The 11,356-nt window shown below is 34.9% G+C and overlaps 2 long non-coding RNA genes across 3 annotated transcripts; both read left to right on the top strand.

Moving 5' to 3' along the window:
* The first annotated feature begins 697 nt into the window (after positions 1–697).
* LOC148280771 (uncharacterized) lies at positions 698–2,644 on the top strand. The gene is made up of 8 exons (XR_015822516.1): positions 698–835; positions 934–1,077; positions 1,179–1,311; positions 1,414–1,529; positions 1,626–1,741; positions 1,843–1,975; positions 2,285–2,400; positions 2,502–2,644. It is a non-coding gene; the product is annotated as an uncharacterized LOC148280771 (long non-coding RNA).
* Positions 2,645–2,744: 100 nt separating this feature from the next.
* Positions 2,745–6,505, top strand: LOC148280770 (uncharacterized). 2 transcript variants are annotated; one of them, XR_015822514.1, is made up of 14 exons: positions 2,745–2,882; positions 2,981–3,124; positions 3,226–3,358; positions 3,461–3,576; positions 3,674–3,789; positions 3,891–4,023; positions 4,333–4,448; positions 4,543–4,686; positions 4,830–4,920; positions 5,016–5,365; positions 5,461–5,576; positions 5,678–5,821; positions 5,916–6,059; positions 6,389–6,505. It is a non-coding gene; the product is annotated as an uncharacterized LOC148280770 (long non-coding RNA). The 2 variants fall into 2 exon arrangements; XR_015822515.1 differs by lacking the exons at positions 3,461–3,576; positions 4,543–4,686; positions 4,830–4,920; ... (3 more) ...; positions 5,916–6,059; positions 6,389–6,505 and adding an exon at positions 4,122–4,237 and having other exon boundaries at positions 2,755–2,882; positions 2,981–3,358.
* The last annotated feature ends 4,851 nt before the right edge of the window (positions 6,506–11,356 follow it).

Here is an 11,356-nt window from a genome sequence, read left to right as displayed (position 1 = left end):
ATTCTAGTTAAAATGAGCACCATGAGCCATTACCATCATGGAAAGACAGGAAATAATACCATCGATGACCTCGCGTTGGACTAATGATGGTCTCAAAAGGACCATTAGGAGATCGGCCGTGTCGACGCCAGTCCGCCGAAGTGAATATGATTTTGATAGTTATTAATCAATATTTTTATTAACCTAAATTTTAAAAATGTTCTTTTACCAATCTATGATAAAAAAAAATTGTTTTAGTCAAAATGGGCACCAGAAGAAGCCTAGCGGAGATTTCCACCACGGAAAGACAGGAAGTGATGATGGTTTCAAAAGAACCATTAGGAGATCGGCTGCGTCAACGCCAGTCCGCCGAGGTGAATATGATTTTGATTGTTATAAGTCAATTTTTTATTTATCTAAATTAAAAATATGTTCTTTTACCATTCTATGATAAAAATACTTTGTTTTCTTCTAGTCGAAATGGGCACCAGAAGAAGCCTAGCGGAGATTTCCAACACGGAAAACAGGAAATAAGACCACCAATTTACCCGTGTTGGACATTTGATAGTTTCAAAAAGTCTATTAGGAGATTGGTAGGGTCGACGCCAGTCCGCCGAGGTGAATATGATTTTGATTGTTATTAATCATTTTTTTATTTATTGAAATTTAAAAAATGTTCTTTTACCAATCTATGATAAAAAAAATTTTTTAGTCAAAATGGGCACCAGAAGAAGCCTAGCGGAGATTTCCACCACGGAAAGACAGGAAATAAGACCATCAATGAACCCGTGTTGGACATATGAGGGTTTCAAAAGGTCTATTAGGAGATTGGTAGGGTCGACGCCAGTCCGCCGAGGTGAATATGATTTTGATTGTAATTAATCATTTTTTTATTTATTTATCGAAATTTAAAAAATGTTCTTTTACCAATGTATGATAAAAAAATTTTTTTAGTCAAAATGGGCACCAGAAGAAGCCTAGCGGAGATTTCCACCACGGAAAGACAGGAAATAAGACCATCAATGAACCCGTGTTGGACATATGAGGGTTTCAAAAGGTCTATTAGGAGATTGGTAGGGTCGACGCCAGTCCGCCGAGGTGAATATGATTTTGATTGTTATTAATCAATTCTTTATTTATCTAAATTAGAAATATGTTCTTTTACCAATTTATGACAAAAATATTTTGTTTTATTCTAGTTAAAATGAGCACCATGAGCCATTACCATCATGGAAAAACAGATAATAAAACCATCAATGACCTCGCGTTGGACATATGATGGTTTCAAAAGGACCATTAGGAGATCGGCTGCGTCGACGCCAGTCCGCCGAAGTGAATATGATTTTGATCGTTATTAATCAATAGTTTTATTTACCTAAATTTAAAAAATGTTCTTTTACCTATCTTTGATAAAAATATTTTGTTTTGTTCTAGTCATAATGGGCACCAGAAGAAGCCTAGCGGAGATTTCCACCACAGAAAGACAGGAAGTGATGATGGTTTCAAAAGAGCCATTACGAGATCGTCTGCTTCAACGCCAGTCCACCGAGGTGAATATGAATTTGATTGTTATAAATCAATTTTTTATTTATTTAAATTTAAAAAATCTTCTTTTACCAATCTATGATAAAAAAACATTGTTTTAGTCAAAATGGGCACCAGAAGAAGCCTAGCGGAGATTTCCACCACGGAAAGACAGGAAGCGATCATGGTTTTAAAAGGACCATCAGGATATCGGCTGCGTCAACGCCAGTCCGCCGAGGTGAATATGATTTTGATTGTTATTAATCAATTCTTTATTTATCTAAATTAGAAATATGTTCTTTTACCAATTTATGACAAAAATATTTTGTTTTATTCTAGTTCAAATGAGCACCATGAGCCATTACCATCATGGAAAGACAGGAAATAAAACCATCGATGACCTCGCGTTGGACATATGATGGTTTCAAAAGGACCATTAGGAGATCGGCTGTGTCGACGCCAGTCCGCAAAAGTGAATATGATTTTGATCGTTATTAATAAATAATTTTATTTATCTAAATTTAAAAAAATGTTCTTTTACCAATCTATGATAAAAAAAAATTGTTTTAGTCAAAATGGGCACCAGAAGAAGCCTAGCGGAGATTTCCACCACGGAAAGACAGGAAGTGATAATGGTTTTAAAAGGACCATCAGGATATCGGCTGCGTCAACGCCAGTACACCGAGGTGAATATGAATTTGATTGTTATAAATCAATTTTTTATTTATCTAAATTTAAAAAATCTTCTTTTACCAATTTATGATAAAAAAAATTGTTTTAGTCTAAATGGGCACCAGAAGAAGCCTAGCGGAGATTTCCACCACGGAAAGACAGGAAGTGATGATGGTTTCAAAAGAACCATTAGGAGATCGGCTGCGTCAACGCCAGTCCGCCGAGGTGAATATGATTTTGATTGTTATAAGTCAATTTTTTATTTATCTAAATTAAAAATATGTTCTTTTACCATTCTATGATAAAAATACTTTGTTTTCTTCTAGTCGAAATGGGCACCAGAAGAAGCCTAGCGGAGATTTCCAACACGGAAAACAGGAAATAAGACCACCAATTTACCCGTGTTGGACATTTGATAGTTTCAAAAAGTCTATTAGGAGATTGGTAGGGTCGACGCCAGTCCGCCGAGGTGAATATGATTTTGATTGTAATTAATCATTTTTTTATTTATCGAAATTTAAAAAATGTTCTTTTACCAATCTATGATAAAAAAATTTTTTTAGTCAAAATGGGCACCAGAAGAAGCCTAGCGGAGATTTCCACCACGGAAAGACAGGAAATAAGACCATCAATGAACCCGTGTTGGACATATGAGGGTTTCAAAAGGTCTATTAGGAGATTGGTAGGGTCGACGCCAGTCCGCCGAGGTGAATATGATTTTAAATGTAATTAATCATTTTTTTATTTATTTATCGAAATTTAAAAAATGTTCTTTTACCAATCTATGATAAAAAAATTTTTTTAGTCAAAATGGGCACCAGAAGAAGCCTAGCGGAGATTTCCACCACGGAAAGACAGGAAATAAGACCATCAATGAACCCGTGTTGGACATATGAGGGTTTCAAAAGGTCTATTAGGAGATTGGTAGGGTCGACGCCAGTCCGCCGAGGTGAATATGATTTTGATTGTTATTAATCAATTCTTTATTTATCTTAATTAGAAATATGTTCTTTTACCAATTTATGACAAAAATATTTTGTTTTATTCTAGTTAAAATGAGCACCATGAGCCATTACCATCATGGAAAAACAGATAATAAAACCATCAATGACCTCGCGTTGGACATATGATGGTTTCAAAAGGACCATTAGGAGATCGGCTGCGTCGACGCCAGTCCGCCGAAGTGAATATGATTTTGATCGTTATTAATCAATATTTTTATTTACCTAAATTTAAAAAATGTTCTTTTACCTATCTTTGATAAAAATATTTTGTTTTGTTCTAGTCATAATGGGCACCAGAAGAAGCCTAGCGGAGATTTCCACCACAGAAAGACAGGACGTGATGATGGTTTCAAAAGAGCCATTACGAGATCGTCTGCTTCAACGCCAGTCCACCGAGGTGAATATGAATTTGATTGTTATAAATCAATTTTTTTATTTATCTAAATTTAAAAAATCTTCTTTTACCAATCTATGATAAAAAAAAATTGTTTTAGTCAAAATGGGCACCAGAAGAAGCCTAGCGGAGATTTCCACCACGGAAAGACAGGAAGCGATCATGGTTTTAAAAGGACCATCAGGATATCGGCTGCGTCAACGCCAGTCCGCCGAGGTGAATATGATTTTGATTGTTATTAATCAATTCTTTATTTATCTAAATTAGAAATATGTTCTTTTACCAATTTATGACAAAAATATTTTGTTTTATTCTAGTTCAAATGAGCACCATGAGCCATTACCATCATGGAAAGACAGGAAATTAAACCATCGATGACCTCGCGTTGGACATATGATGGTTTCAAAAGGACCATTAGGAGATCGGCTGTGTCGACGCCAGTCCGCAAAAGTGAATATGATTTTGATCGTTATTAATAAATAATTTTATTTATCTAAATTTAAAAAAATGTTCTTTTACCAATCTATGATAAAAAAAAATTGTTTTAGTCAAAATGGGCACCAGAAGAAGCCTAGCGGAGATTTCCACCACGGAAAGACAGGAAGTGATAATGGTTTTAAAAGGACCATCAGGATATCGGCTGCGTCAACGCCAGTCCACCGAGGTGAATATGAATTTGATTGTTATAAATCAATTTTTTATTTATCTAAATTTAAAAAATCTTCTTTTACCAATTTATGATAAAAAAAATTGTTTTAGTCTAAATGGGCACCAGAAGAAGCCTAGCGGAGATTTCCACCACGGAAAGACAGGAAGTGATGATGGTTTCAAAAGAACCATTAGGAGATCGGCTGCGTCAACGCCAGTCCGCCGAGGTGAATATGATTTTGATTGTAATTAATCATTTTTTTATTTATCGAAATTTAAAAAATGCTCTTTTACCAATCTATGATAAAAAAAATTTTTTAGTCAAAATGGGCACCAGAAGAAGCCTAGCGGAGATTTCCACCACGGAAAGACAGGAAATAAGACCATCAATGAACCCGTGTTGGACATATGAGGGTTTCAAAAGGTCTATTAGGAGATTGGTAGGGTCGACGCCAGTCCGCCGAGGTGAATATGATTTTGATTGTTATTAATCAATTCTTTATTTATCTAAATTAGAAATATGTTCTTTTACCAATTTATGACAAAAATATTTTGTTTTATTCTAGTTAAAATGAGCACCATGAGCCATTACCATCATGGAAAAACAGATAATAAAACCATCAATGACGTCGCGTTGGACATATGATGGTTTCAAAAGGACCATTAGGAGATCGGCTGCGTCGACGCCAGTCCGCCGAAGTGAATATGAATTTGATTGTTATAAATCAATTTTTTATTTATCTAAATTTAAAAAATCTTCTTTTACCAATTTATGATAAAAAAAATTGTTTTAGTCAAAATGGGCACCAGAAGAAGCCTAGCGGAGATTTCCACCACGGAAAGACAGGAAGTGATAATGGTTTTAAAAGGACCATCAGGATATCGGCTGCGTCAACGCCAGTCCGTCGAGGTGAATATGATTTTGATTGTTATTAATCAATTCTTTATTTATCTAAATTTGAAATATGTTCTTTTACCAATTAATGACGAAAATATTTTGTTTTATTCTAGTTAAAATGAGCACCATGAGCCATTATCATCATGGAAAGACAGGAAATAAAACCATCGATGACCTCGCGTTGGACATATGATGGTTTCAAAAGGACCATTAGGAGATCGGCTGTGTCGACGCCAGTCCACCGAGGTGAATATGAATTTGATTGTTATAAATCAATTTTTTATTTATCTAAATTTAAAAAATCTTCTTTTACCAATTTATGATAAAAAAAATTGTTTTAGTCTAAATGGGCACCAGAAGAAGCCTAGCGGAGATTTCCACCACGGAAAGACAGGAAGTGATGATGGTTTCAAAAGAACCATTAGGAGATCGGCTGCGTCAACGCCAGTCCGCCGAGGTGAATATGATTTTGATTGTAATTAATCATTTTTTTATTTATCGAAATTTAAAAAATGCTCTTTTACCAATCTATGATAAAAATACTTTGTTTTCTTCTAGTCGAAATGGGCACCAGAAGAAGCCTAGCGGAGATTTCCACTACGGAAAGACAGGAAATAAGACCATCAATGAACCCGTGTTGGACATATGAGGGTTTCAAAAGGTCTATTAGGAGATTGGTAGGGTCGACGCCAGTCCGCCGAGGTGAATATGATTTTGATTGTAATTCATCATTTTTTTATTTATCGAAATTTAAAAAATGCTCTTTTACCAATCTATGATAAAAAAATTTTTTTAGTCAAAATGGGCACCAGAAGAAGCCTAGCGGAGATTTCCACCACGGAAAGACAGGAAATAAGACCATCAATGAACCCGTGTTGGACATATGAGGGTTTCAAAAGGTCTATTAGGAGATTGGTAGGGTCGACGCCAGTCCGCCGAGGTGAATATGATTTTGATTGTTATTAATCAATTCTTTATTTTTCTAAATTAGAAATATGTTCTTTTACCAATTTATGACAAAAATATTTTGTTTTATTCTAGTTAAAATGAGCACCATGAGCCATTACCATCATGGAAAAACAGATAATAAAACCATCAATGACCTCGCGTTGGACATATGATGGTTTCAAAAGGACCATTAGGAGATCGGCTGCGTCGACGCCAGTCCGCCGAAGTGAATATGAATTTGATTGTTATAAATCAATTTTTTATTTATCTAAATTTAAAAAATCTTCTTTTACCAATTTATGATAAAAAAAATTGTTTTAGTCTAAATGGGCACCAGAAGAAGCCTAGCGGAGATTTCCACCACGGAATGACAGGAAGTGATGATGGTTTCAAAAGAACCATTAGGAGATCGGCTGCGTCAACGCCAGTCCGCCGAGGTGAATATGATTTTGATTGTTATAAGTCAATTTTTTATTTATCTAAATTAAAAATATGTTCTTTTACCATTCTATGATAAAAATACTTTGTTTTCTTTTAGTCGAAATGGGCACCAGAAGAAGCCTAGCGGAGATTTCCAACACGGAAAACAGGAAATAAGGCCACCAATTTACCCGTGTTGGACATTTGATAGTTTCAAAAAGTCTATTAGGAGATTGGTAGGGTCGACGCCAGTCCGCCGAGGTGAATATGATTTTGATTGTAATTAATCATTTTTTTATTTATCGAAATTTAAAAAATGTTCTTTTACCAATCTATGATAAAAAATTTTTTTTAGTCAAAATGGGCACCAGAAGAAGCCTAGCGGAGATTTCCACCACGGAAAGACAGGAAATAAGACCATCAATGAACCCGTGTTGGACATATGAGGGTTTCAAAAGGTCTATTAGGAGATTGGTAGGGTCGACGCCAGTCCGCCGAGGTGAATATGATTTTGATTGTTATTAATCAATTCTTTATTTTTCTAAATTAGAAATATGTTCTTTTACCAATTTATGACAAAAATATTTTGTTTTATTCTAGTTAAAATGAGCACCATGAGCCATTACCATCATGGAAAAACAGATAATAAAACCATCAATGACCTCGCGTTGGACATATGATGGTTTCAAAAGGACCATTAGGAGATCGGCTGCGTCGACGCCAGTCCGCCGAAGTGAATATGATTTTGATCGTTATTAATCAATAGTTTTATTTACCTAAATTTAAAAAATGTTCTTTTACCTATCTTTGATAAAAATATTTTGTTTTGTTCTAGTCATAATGGGCACCAGAAGAAGCCTAGCGGAGATTTCCACCACAGAAAGACAGGAAGTGATGATGGTTTCAAAAGAGCCATTACGAGATCGTCTGCTTCAACGCCAGTCCACCGAGGTGAATATGAATTTGATTGTTATAAATCAATTTTTTATTTATCTAAATTTAAAAAATCTTCTTTTACCAATCTATGATAAAAAAAAATTGTTTTAGTCAAAATGGGCACCAGAAGAAGCCTAGCGGAGATTTCCACCACGGAAAGACAGGAAGCGATCATGGTTTTAAAAGGACCATCAGGATATCGGCTGCGTCAACGCCAGTCCGCCGAGGTGAATATGATTTTGATTGTTATTAATCAATTCTTTATTTATCTAAATTAGAAATATGTTCTTTTACCAATTTATGACAAAAATATTTTGTTTTATTCTAGTTCAAATGAGCACCATGAGCCATTACCATCATGGAAAGACAGGAAATAAAACCATCGATGACCTCGCGTTGGACATATGATGGTTTCAAAAGGACCATTAGGAGATCGGCTGTGTCGACGCCAGTCCGCAAAAGTGAATATGATTTTGATCGTTATTAATAAATAATTTTATTTATCTAAATTTAAAAAAATGTTCTTTTACCAATCTATGATAAAAAAAAATTGTTTTAGTCAAAATGGGCACCAGAAGAAGCCTAGCGGAGATTTCCACCACGGAAAGACAGGAAGTGATAATGGTTTTAAAAGGACCATCAGGATATCGGCTGCGTCAACGCCAGTCCACCGAGGTGAATATGAATTTGATTGTTATAAATCAATTTTTTATTTATCTAAATTTAAAAAATCTTCTTTTACCAATTTATGATAAAAAAAATTGTTTTAGTCTAAATGGGCACCAGAAGAAGCCTAGCGGAGATTTCCACCACGGAAAGACAGGAAGTGATGATGGTTTCAAAAGAACCATTAGGAGATCGGCTGCGTCAACGCCAGTCCGCCGAGGTGAATATGATTTTGATTGTTATAAGTCAATTTTTTATTTATCTAAATTAAAAATATGTTCTTTTACCATTCTATGATAAAAATACTTTGTTTTCTTCTAGTCGAAATGGGCACCAGAAGAAGCCTAGCGGAGATTTCCAACACGGAAAACAGGAAATAAGACCACCAATTTACCCGTGTTGGACATTTGATAGTTTCAAAAAGTCTATTAGGAGATTGGTAGGGTCGACGCCAGTCCGCCGAGGTGAATATGATTTTTATTGTAATTAATCATTTTTTTATTTATCGAAATTTAAAAAATGTTCTTTTACCAATCTATGATACAAAAATTTTTTTAGTCAAAATGGGCACCAGAAGAAGCCTAGCGGAGATTTCCACCACGGAAAGACAGGAAATAAGACCATCAATGAACCCGTGTTGGACATATGAGGGTTTCAAAAGGTCTATTAGGAGATTGGTAGGGTCGACGCCAGTCCGCCGAGGTGAATATGATTTTGATTGTAATTAATCATTTTTTTATTTATTTATCGAAATTTAAAAAATGTTCTTTTACCAATCTATGATAAAAAAATTTTTTTAGTCAAAATGGGCACCAGAAGAAGCCTAGCGGAGATTTCCACCACGGAAAGACAGGAATTAAGACCATCAATGAACCCGTGTTGGACATATGAGGGTTTCAAAAGGTCTATTAGGAGATTGGTAGGGTCGACGCCAGTCCGCCGAGGTGAATATGATTTTGATTGTTATTAATCAATTCTTTATTTATCTAAATTAGAAATATGTTCTTTTACCAATTTATGACAAAAATATTTTGTTTTATTCTAGTTAAAATGAGCACCATGAGCCATTACCATCATGGAAAAACAGATAATAAAACCATCAATGACCTCGCGTTGGACATATGATGGTTTCAAAAGGACCATTAGGAGATCGGCTGCGTCGACGCCAGTCCGCCGAAGTGAATATGATTTTGATCGTTATTAATCAATATTTTTATTTACCTAAATTTAAAAAATGTTCTTTTACCTATCTTTGATAAAAATATTTTGTTTTGTTCTAGTCATAATGGGCACCAGAAGAAGCCTAGCGGAGATTTCCACCACAGAAAGACAGGAAGTGATGATGGTTTCAAAAGAGCCATTACGAGATCGTCTGCTTCAACGCCAGTCCACCGAGGTGAATATGAATTTGATTGTTATAAATCAATTTTTTATTTATCTAAATTTAAAAAATCTTCTTTTACCAATCTATGATAAAAAAAAATTGTTTTAGTCAAAATGGGCACCAGAAGAAGCCTAGCGGAGATTTCCACCACGGAAAGACAGGAAGCGATCATGGTTTTAAAAGGACCATCAGGATATCGGCTGCGTCAACGCCAGTCCGCCGAGGTGAATATGATTTTGATTGTTATTAATCAATTCTTTATTTATCTAAATTAGAAATATGTTCTTTTACCAATTTATGACAAAAATATTTTGTTTTATTCTAGTTCAAATGAGCACCATGAGCCATTACCATCATGGAAAGACAGGAAATAAAACCATCGATGACCTCGCGTTGGACATATGATGGTTTCAAAAGGACCATTAGGAGATCGGCTGTGTCGACGCCAGTCCGCAAAAGTGAATATGATTTTGATCGTTATTAATAAATAATTTTATTTATCTAAATTTAAAAAAATGTTCTTTGACCAATCTATGATAAAAAAAAATTGTTTTAGTCAAAATGGGCACCAGAAGAAGCCTAGCGGAGATTTCCACCACGGAAAGACAGGAAGTGATAATGGTTTTAAAAGGACCATCAGGATATCGGCTGCGTCAACGCCAGTCCACCGAGGTGAATATGAATTTGATTGTTATAAATCAATTTTTTATTTATCTAAATTTAAAAAATCTTCTTTTACCAATTTATGATAAAAAAAATTGTTTTAGTCTAAATGGGCACCAGAAGAAGCCTAGCGGAGATTTCCACCACGGAAAGACAGGAAGTGATGATGGTTTCAAAAGAACCATTAGGAGATCGGCTGCGTCAACGCCAGTCCGCCGAGGTGAATATGATTTTGATTTTTATAAGTCAATTATTTATTTATCTAAATTAAAAATATGTTCTTTTACCATTCTATGATAAAATACTTTGTTTTCTTCTAGTCGAAATGGGCACCAGAAGAAGCCTAGCGGAGATTTCCAACACGGAAAACAGGAAATAAGACCACCAATTTACCCGTGTTGGACATTTGATAGTTTCAAAAAGTCTATTAGGAGATTGGTAGGGTCGACGCCAGTCCGCCGAGGTGAATATGATTTTGATTGTAATTAATTATTTTTTTATTTATCGAAATTTAAAAAATGTTCTTTTACCAATCTATGATAAAAAAATTTTTTTAGTCAAAATGGGCACCAGAAGAAGCCTAGCGGAGATTTCCACCACGGAAAGACAGGAAATAAGACCATCAATGAACCCGTGTTGGACATATGAGGGTTTCAAAAGGTCTATTAGGAGATTGGTAGGGTCGACGCCAGTCCGCCGAGGTGAATATGATTTTGATTGTAATTAATCAATTTTTTATTTATCGAAATTTAAAAAATGTTCTTTTACCAATCTATGATAAAAATATTATTTTTTTCTATTCAAAATGGGCACCAGAAGAATCCTAGCGGAGATTTCCACCACGGAAAGACAGGAAGTGATAATGGTTTTAAAAGGACCATTAGGATATCGGCAGTGTTGACGCCAGTCCGCCGAGGTGAATATGATTTCGATCGTTATTTATCAATATTTTTATTTATCTAAATTTAAAAATGTTCTTTTACCAATCTATGATAATATTTTTCTTTTTCTAGTCAAAATGGGCACCAGAAGAATTCTAGCGGAGATTTTCACCACGGTAAGACAGGAAGTGATAATGGTTTTAAAAGTTCCATTAGGACATCGGCTGCGTCACCGCCAGTCCGCCGAGGTGAATATGATTTTGATTGTTATTAATCAATTTTTTATTTATCTTAATTTAAAATATGGTGTTTTACCAATCTATGATAAAAATATTTTGT

The sequence above is a fragment of the Micrasema longulum genome, unplaced genomic scaffold (genome assembly GCF_059751315.1).
Source record: "Micrasema longulum isolate JH-2025_06_02 unplaced genomic scaffold, ASM5975131v1 h1tg000543l, whole genome shotgun sequence".
Classification (NCBI taxonomy): domain Eukaryota; kingdom Metazoa; phylum Arthropoda; class Insecta; order Trichoptera; family Brachycentridae; genus Micrasema; species Micrasema longulum.
Note: the sequence above shows the minus strand (reverse complement) of the source record. Positions and strands in the feature narration are given on the sequence as shown.